General features: G+C 31.2%; 1 long non-coding RNA gene across 1 annotated transcript; it reads right to left on the bottom strand.

Annotated features, from left to right (window-relative positions):
• Positions 1-658: 658 nt before the first annotated feature.
• On the bottom strand, positions 659-4,521 carry LOC128280582 (uncharacterized). Its single transcript, XR_008270676.1, has 4 exons — positions 4,381-4,521; positions 2,841-2,924; positions 1,810-1,895; positions 659-860 (listed from the first exon to the last, which is right to left on the bottom strand). It is a non-coding gene; the product is annotated as an uncharacterized LOC128280582 (long non-coding RNA).
• Positions 4,522-9,797: the final 5,276 nt, after the last annotated feature.

Here is a 9,797-nt window from a genome sequence, read left to right as displayed (position 1 = left end):
TCCACATGGGCGTGTACCCTTGTTTAGTGGAAAATTTTTTAAGTTTTGTGAAAATTTCTAAAGTTCTTGGTTTAGTCCCAAACCACTTCCAAAGCATTTTTTAGGCCTCGTAGGCTCGTATTAGGGGCTTTATGATTAATTTCAATTGGTTTTAATTTGGACGCAAAATTTACGACTCAAAATTGTATAATTCTTTGTGTGATAAGTTCGGTAATACCTCGTGCCTTATTTCGGTGTCGAATACGGGTAAGGGGTGTTACACTATTGAGGTTGTTGAGCCCCACACTATTAAAGAGGCTTTTTCTACCGCGGAATGGCGTGCTGCAGCTCAGGTAGAATTTGATGCTCTCATTAATAATTCCACCTAGGATATCATATCGTTACGACCTAATCGTAAGGTAATCAGATGTATATGGCTTTTCAAAGTCAAGAACAATCCTGATGGCACTATCGCTCGTCGAAAGGCTCGATTAGTCGCAAAAGGATGTTCTCAAGTACCTGGGTATGATTTCAAGGAAAACTTTAGTCCGATAGTAAAACCTACTACTATTCAAGTAATCCTGTAACACCCCTAGCCTGAGTCCGATTGTCGGTTTAGGCTATGAGGTATTACCGAGCTAAACCTTTAATTTCAATCACATAATTATACAACAAAAGCAGAAATCAAACTGAATGCATACAGATTTATAAGTTATAGAATGCCATTTTCATACGGCCAAGATATTTACAATTACAAAACGTATTTTGTCAACAGTCCAAACTATACATGCCATATCGAGACCAAAATATAACTGTACCAACAAGATTGATAGTACAATGAACTGCTGACGATCCCCAAGTCGGTGGCCAAAATCAACAATCTATAAAACAGAGAGATAAGAAACAGAGTAAGCTTTTGAGGCTTAGTAGTTTTAAGCATTTCAACAATTTAAAACATTTCATTTAAATCAAACAATGAATATGACCAAATTCATATTCTAATTACAATCATTTGGCCAAATATGCACAAGTATACCACACATAAAGACTATTGGCCTAATATAATACACAAAGAAATTTTTAGCACATGCCTCACTTTACTATATGGCTCATACAATTAATTTAATTCACATATTTTCATACAATGACAGACATCGATCGAATAGGTCATTTCTCTATTTCATAGATATATTAATCATTCACATAATTATATCGTTGTTTGATACTAATGACTCACTTTGCAATCAATTCACATAACGGTATATAATACGTACCTGGTCATTACCATGTATCATACATATTCGATAATAGTTTACTTTGAACATTTGAGTTTGTAATCTCATTCGAATCACCGGCGTTAAGCCTGCTAGGTTTCAAAACCCGAATCCAGTTACTAGCTCAAAGCCTGCGGAACTCTAAGTCTGGATATAGTACCAGCACTAAGCCTGCAGGATTTAACCCGGATATATATATTACCAAAGACGAAGCTCATGGATTTAACCGGATATATATTACCAAAGACGAAGCTGCGCAGGATTTAACCCGGATATATATTATATCGAGAGCTAAGCATATTTACCTACATGATAATTCGACTCATATAACATATCACTTTTGTACTTCACTTTCTTTATTCGAGTATGAGCACACAACTAAAACATACTTTCAATATAACATAGGTTCAACGCTTATACGCAAGAACACATAACCATCTCTTTGTCTCAGCTTAACTTCTACTATCCATTCGATTATATTCCATATAGTCAATCTATTTATCATACTTATTTCATTATATCAATTATCTAATAATTGTAATTACTCAAAACTTACCTCGGATATTTTTGAATAGTTATGAATAGGCTATTTGACTGCTTTCTCCTTTCCCTTATCGGATCTAACTCCTCTTTGCTCTTGAGCTTAATTTAAACCAATAAATTTGTTTAATCATTTCGAACATCAAAGGTAATTTAAAGCACTTAACCCTTATACGCAATAATGAAACCAAACCGTATACCTAATTATTTTAACACATCACCTCCAATGCATATATTCACTAACATATACCCAATCCACATGCCAAGTTACCATGAATAAAAATTACATATATATATATATAAATTATAAGTTGGTTCTGCACATAGCCCATTCTTATCGATAATTTACGATGGTTTTACCCTTACTCACATATATGACATAGGCATTTTTACCTATTCTTCTCAATTCACATTCATGATTCAATTCCAATCGATTTAACATGCATAAGTACATATCGCATACCTGACCAACTTAATGTATTGAACGAAATCAATTGTCGTTTTAACACAAGGTCTCATAGTTGAACATAAACATGAAACCATTTCTTATATTTTTGATTCACATCAATCATCAAATTCATTTAATTCACATGTACTTAATTAGGTTATTCGTATCTGAATAATTTACTTTACGGAATGAATCCACATATCGTATTAGCCCATAGTCTCAAAGCACCACACTTTTAATAGTTTACCTCATCGAAGTTCACATTTAATCACTTTAGTGCCAAGCCATATTTGGCTACCACAAAGGACTAATAATGATAATTTTATACACATCATGGTTTCCTTTAGATATTTAATAATCACAAATCATGATATCTTTACCAACACATATACGGCATAGTTTACTCATTGTAACACTCATTTAGTGCATCAAATTTCCAAATCCAATTCAACTTAAGCATAATAGCCATAATTGGGTTATAGCCTTAAATCATTACATATTCGGCATATTAACTAAATAAAATTTACATTCTCTTTGCCATATTAATTTAACTCTTAGGCATATAAAAAGGAATCAAGCTTAAACACTTAAGAACTTACCTCGAATGTTGCCAAACAATTACAACGGCTATTCGATTACTTTCTCTTTTCCCTTATCCGAATTTGTCCCTCTATGCTCTTGAGCTTAAATTCAAAAATTTTAAACTAGTCATTATTCGACTATTCAAGCATCACTTTATAAATATAATATATATATATATATATATTCGACTTTCACACTTACTGATCATAGTAAGCTTATAAGAAATCAATAAGCAACTCATTAACAAATTTTTGTCAATGTTTACCACATAATCATAATTTCACTGCAAGCTGTCTTCCTGAACAACAGTTACTAAATCATTTATAACTAGAGCTACGAAACTCCAAATAAAGTGCCGTTAATTTTTCCTGAAAATAGACTCAGATATCTTTTATCCATTAAATTTTCAGAATTTTTGGTTTGGCAAATCAATACCAGATTTTTCTTAAATTTTTCCCTTGTTTCACTGTTTGACTAATCTGACCACTCTTCACTACGAATCAAAATTCTCATTGTACAGAATTCAAAATATGTTCTCGTTTATTTCATTTGAAACTAGACTCATTAAGGAGTCTAAGAATATAAACTTCATCTTATAACCATTTTTGTACAATTTATAATGATTTTATAAAAACAAAACAGGGGATCTAGAAGTCATTTTGACCCTGTCCCACATCACTTCAAATATCTTATTATTGGAAATTCTTTTGCTTACACGGTTTCTTTTATAACAAACTAGACTCATTAAGATTTAATTACATAATCTATGCAGTTTCTAAATCATCTCCCACAATTTATGGTGATTTTCCAAAATCACGTTACTGCTGCTGTCCCAAGCAAATTTATTACCAATTCACTCTTCCACACATAACTTGCATTCATATTATTTAAACATGTATATCACCAATCAATTTCATTACAATTTCACTTAAGCATAATCTCAATACAATACATCATGCTCAAATCATTAGTCAAGTTCAAATTTGGCTAGCACACATATACATACTAGCAACTAAGTATTAACATTGCATTTCATACTATAACCGAATGTATAGCTCATCGAAATATATTTATTCATGTTCCCTTAACACATATTGGTCAACTAGATCATGCATTATTCTTTGGCACATTTGGTCATTAAAGCAATCACCTATATAACTTTCAAGCATTTTTATACTAACATTTCTCCCAAGGCCGAATTCATATACAACCTTTAGTACTCATTTAAAGTTTATATTTTAAGTAATTTATATACACAACATTAACCAAATATCCATTTACTAAGCATTTTAACAAATTTTTCTTCAACTATCCACACATTCAACAATCACATAATCAAACACTAAACCTTAACTTCCAAGCCAAAACAACTAGCAAACTCAACACATCCAACATAAATTTCCATGCTAATGACATCAAAACAACTACTAAGAATTTCAAGCTCCTTGGCCGAATTTCAATCTTCCAAAATAACAAAAATTTGAACCATGAAATAGGTAGAATTCAAACTAACCATTCAATTTATGCATGAATTTCCAAGAGTAGCATTGTACATACCTTAATCTAGCAATCTCCTTAGCCGAAAATTTTAACAACAAAAGGAAATTTCTTCTCCACCCTTTCCTAGCTACGGCAATGGAGGAATAAACCAACTTTGGTTTCTCCTCCTACTAACACATTATTTTTATTGCCCATACTCTTTTATTCATCTTTAATTCATTTAATACATTTTTTTATTACATATTTTATTACCACTAATAAATATAATAATATTAAACCATGCATATAATGCCCATACTTATGAGCTTGGCCTGCCACTAGCATTAAAAGTGGCAAATTGGCATGCAAACCCACTTATTTGCATCATTCAATAATTAATCACTTAAAATAAGCCACACATATATTCAAAGCTTCTCACATAAGTCCTTTTTATTTAGAAAAACATTCAAATTGACAAAAATCAAAGCATTCAAATTTCACACATGCATGATCACATATTTTAGACATAAAATATTATATTCAATTATTTCTGCGACTCGGTTTAGCGGTCCCGAAACCACTTCCCGACTAGGGTCAGAATAGGGCTGTCACAGCTTTTCCACCAAAGGGTGACAAATAGTACTCTTAATTTTGTGGTTGAAAAAGTTCGGGGGAAGCTTCATAGTTGGGATTCCAAAAAGCTTTCAATTGCAGGTCGAGTTACTCTTGCTCAGTCAGTCCTTTTAACCATCCCTAGCTATTTTATGCAATCTATGATGATTCCTAGGAAGATTAGCGATGAGATTGAAACTCTGGTGAAGCAATTTATTTGGGGTTCGTCGAACAACAAAAGGAAGATGTCGCTCGTGGGGTGGAACACAATTTGCCAACCTAAGTGGTGTGGTAATCTCGGGTTGAGGAAACTTCATGATCAAAATACATTCTTTCTTTTGAAGCTGGGTTTTAATATTACTTCAAACAAGGATGTATTATGGGTTCGTGTTCTTCGGTCAAAGTATCATTTGAAGGAGGAAGTGCCAGATTGTATTGCTCGAGACAGAAGTTCGTTTCTGTGGAAATCTCTTTCTAATATTTGGCCATTACTTCGTGAGAATCTCTTTTGGTCAGTTGGAGATGGAAATAAAATCCGTTGCTGGAAGGATAATTGGATTCCGAATGTGGGGCCTCTAATTCGTTATATTCCACATAATGTTATACAAGACTCGGATGGTCTTCTTAATGAGATGGTTAATGAAGATGGTTCGTGGAACATTGATCTGTTTCAGGTTTTGGCTTTCGGATGATGTGATTCAATGTATTAAAGGCATTCCGCCTCCCTATCCATCTGCTGGCGTTGATAAAATTTCTTGGAGCCACACTTCGAATGGAGGTTTTTCAGTCAAATCAGCTTATAGAATGTTAAACGAAGGTGATTGGAAGCCGAAAGATGAGAAATGGAAGAGTGTTTGGAAGCTGCTAGGTCCTCAACGCGTTCGGTTTTTCATTCGGACTGCATTACAAGGAAGTCTCCTTAGTAATGTGGAACGGGTCAGACAGGGCCTTGCAGCTGATTCGTCTTGCTCTTTCTGTGGTTTCCATTCAGAGGATATTCTTCATATTTTGAGGGATTGTGCTGTTGCTAAGGAAGTCTGGAATCAAGTTCTCCCAGGTAATTATTTATCGACTTTTTTATCTACTAATTCTCAAGACTGGTTTCTTGCTAATTTGCAGGATAATAGCATGGTTTGTGAAGAAGGACCCAGTTGGGCTTGCCTTTTTGGACTTCTTTTTGGCGCCTATGAAAGAACCGTAACCTTTTCATTTTTCAAGGAAAATCTTGGAGCGCGAGAGAGATTATTCAAGTTTTTTTAAGTTGGGCGAAACAACTCTTTTCAGTTCTTAAAGTAGATGCTAAGAGAAGTTTTAATTGTACCATTGAAGAGGAACCTTTTGAAGACCCGATTTTTCTTACCACAGATGGGGCAGTGCAAATTGAAACTGGAAATGGTGCTGCCAGTGGTATTATTCGTAATGCCAATGGAGATTGGATCCTTGGGTACAATCGCCACCTTGGAAAATGTTCTATCTTTAACGCGAAATTATGGGGCATTTTGGAGGGTCTCAGGTTAATTCAACGAAGGGGACACGATGAAGTCATCATTCAATCGATAGTTTGGAAGTTGCCAATGCTATTCTTGATAGAAATTCTAATGGGGATAATTCCATGTTAATTAGGCGTATCCAAAGTATTTTATCTCCAGAAAAACGGTGGTGCTTGCGGTATATTCCAAGAGATCAAAATCAAGTTGCAGATTGTCTTGCTAAACAAGCTTTGTCCAGACCTGATATCTTGCAAGTGTTCGATTCTCCTCATCCGATGACCCACAAGTTAATAGATTTGGATAAGATGAAGAATATTTTTTCTTTTCAGAATAATACTTTGTAATTAGTTCTGTTTTTTTATCACCAAAAAAAAAATTAGTAAGAATACCAAAAATATTATTACCTTATATAACCTTGTATGATGTTTGCTTATGAAATTATCAGTTTATTAAACATAAACATATGCTAGATAGACTTAGTAATTAAATAAGCTTAACATTATAACTAAATTAAATAAGGTTAGTAAATTATCAATTTGTCACGAAATTTCCGTAAAATCTCTTAACAATGTTTAAATAATTTTATGTTAGAAAGGAAAATTATTCTAACACATATATGCTATTGTGATTAACTCTTAAAAACTTGCATGCTTATCTCTTCGTGTTTATTTTAATTTTGAGCATACTTAGGTTAGTTTTAGTGTAATTAGAAAATTCATCACACTTTAATTTATATCATCACCATCTAATTTGTTAAGTATTAATTTTGTAATTTTTATTCAGTATAAACAATCTCTGTGGAGATGATAACTCTTACTTATTACTTTATTACTTGTCAATAATTGTGTATATTTACATGTCAATCAAATTATTTTGATACACATTTGTAATTTAATTTTCTAAAAATTAATATTTTTCAAGAGGATTGTCTTTAATTAAACATTTTAATTAATGAAACAATATTTTCAATTATTATAACTATTTAATAAATATACATTAATTTTTTTTTTTTGGAAGAAAGTGCTAAAAGCCCCATCGAAGAACATGCAAAAAGATACAGGGAAGAAAGCGTCTTGCTTAACTGCTGTCTTTCTAAACCGTTTATATTCCTAATTATATTAACATTTTAAAATAAAAACGCTTAAATTTAGTCACTAAAATCCAAGTGCTTGTGAAAGGGAAGGCCACATTTCAATTTTGGGAGGCTGACTAAATATTTAGTATAATTAAAAGAACTAAAACTAATAAATGAAAATCGTTTTGATGTGAAAAAAAGTCAAATTCAGATAAAATACCAAAGATTGCAGGATAAAACTGCAGTCGCCAAGTTTGAATGCACTTTCGTCTTATAAATATATGTCCTTTTTTTATACAAGTAAATAAATAACTTATATGTCTCTATCTTTTGCTGTAAATCGCATGTCGATTAATGGTCAAGACTGCTTAAGTAGACAAGTTTGAAACTTAGGGAAGGATTTTAGGTAATATTATAATTTTGTATTTAATTTGTAAATTATTTTTTATTCATGATTCTTACCCTTTTCACGTAATTTCCAAATGGCATTAATTTAAAAATAAAACTATAGTTGAAGAACCCAACACAGATTTTATTTTTAAACACAATATTATTAAAAAAATTACCATGACCTTTAAATCTGGAACATAAAATAGAGATTAAACATACTAAAAATTTAAAGACACAACATAACTTCAAAATAGATTTTCTCTATTGCATGCTTATAAAAATGTATTTTCTATCAAAATTTATTTTTAAAGAAATTTAGGAATTTTTTATTTTGTTTGTTTAACAAAGATTGAGTTTTGAAAACATTTTTAAAATTTTGAATTTATTTTCAACATATTATATTTATCTTTTTAATAAAGTTGTGAAAAAATAACAGAAAAACTGAAAATGAAAAACTTATAAAATACATGATGAATTTTGAGAAATAAAAATAGAAGGATTAAATTTGCATAATAAATACAAAAAAATATTCTTTGAATTTATTTTTTAAATTAAAATTGTCAAATTTAGATTTAGTATAATTAAAAGATGATTAAAATTAATAAATAAAAATCGTTTTGATGGCATGAGAGTTTGGGTTCAACTCCTAACAATTTAATTCTATCCCCAATTATAAAAAAATAGTTTAAATGGTAAAAATTTGAAATTCAAAATAAAAATATCAAGATACCGAGATAAATAAGTAATCCTTGAAGTTTGAATGCAATTTGTTTTTCTTTTATTTTTGAAAGTAATTTTGAATGAAGATGGTAAATATATAATCATATTTTTATTCAAGTAAATAAATAAGGTTAGAATATGCTATAATTCTATACTTTTTGAAATTTTAAAATTTAACTTATGTACATTTTTTAAAAATGCAATTTCTCTACTTTTCAAATTTTATAATTTTATGTTCAATTGTTAACATTACAAAATTTGTTTTTGTTTTGAAATGAAAAAAGAAACTCACTTAGTAGCTATGAAACTAAAAATATGATGTTGTAATGAAGTTGAATTTAACAAAAAATTAGCAGTATTAATAGTTAGACAGGGATAGACAAAAAAGAAAAAAAATTTGAAACAACGATTTGAGAAAAATATTTGAGTAGTTGAATGAATTCATTGAAAGAAAACTTAGTTATTGGTCCGTTCTCTAAAAGGAACGAAAGCAAGCTAAGAAGAAAAATTTTAATGCTTCGGGCCCACCAAAAGTGGATAGGAAGAAGGCTAGGAAGCCTAAAAACTAATAAAAGTCTAATTTTTTCTTCTATAGTAAGAAAGGACACTTCAAGGCTAACTGCAAATAGTGGAAGGACTACCTAGCCTTAAACGGTAAAGGTATGGATGTCACACTTGGTTTCCTTTAAGTCTTGAAATTAGGAATAAGTGGGGGTTAAATTGAAAGGAACCATAAGTTAGAGGCCTCTATTGAAAAATTAGGAAAAGTTAGTGATTAATTGAACATGTTGAGATCTAATTCTGCTTCGGTTGGATTAAAACCAACTAGTTCTTTAGTGGGAGACAAAATGATTACCAACGGATGGTTTCTATAGGGTTGATAACTGAACGCAAAAGACTATAAATAGCTCAAAAAAGACTTCCCGGGGAAAAACTCTCTTCATCTCTTATTCATTTTCTTCTTTTTTAATCCTTGTCATGGGTTGCTCCAAATAAAAGATAGTTACGGGAAGCCCAGCATAGAGAATTGACCATGAGGCTTGAGTCGAAAAAGTAAAGAATCTAGTAAGCTAAGAGGGTTCTAAGTCCTTCAGTATATGTAAGATTAAGGAAAGGAAGTTTAGGATTTTCTAAAACTTTTTAAGGGTTTTACATGTTTCTAGAAACTGAGTTTTTAAGCAGGAATACTAGGTTTAACTAATGAATTT

Source organism: Gossypium arboreum, chromosome 9 (genome assembly GCF_025698485.1).
Source record: "Gossypium arboreum isolate Shixiya-1 chromosome 9, ASM2569848v2, whole genome shotgun sequence".
NCBI classification, from domain to species: Eukaryota; Viridiplantae; Streptophyta; class Magnoliopsida; order Malvales; family Malvaceae; genus Gossypium; species Gossypium arboreum.
Note: the sequence above shows the minus strand (reverse complement) of the source record. Positions and strands in the feature narration are given on the sequence as shown.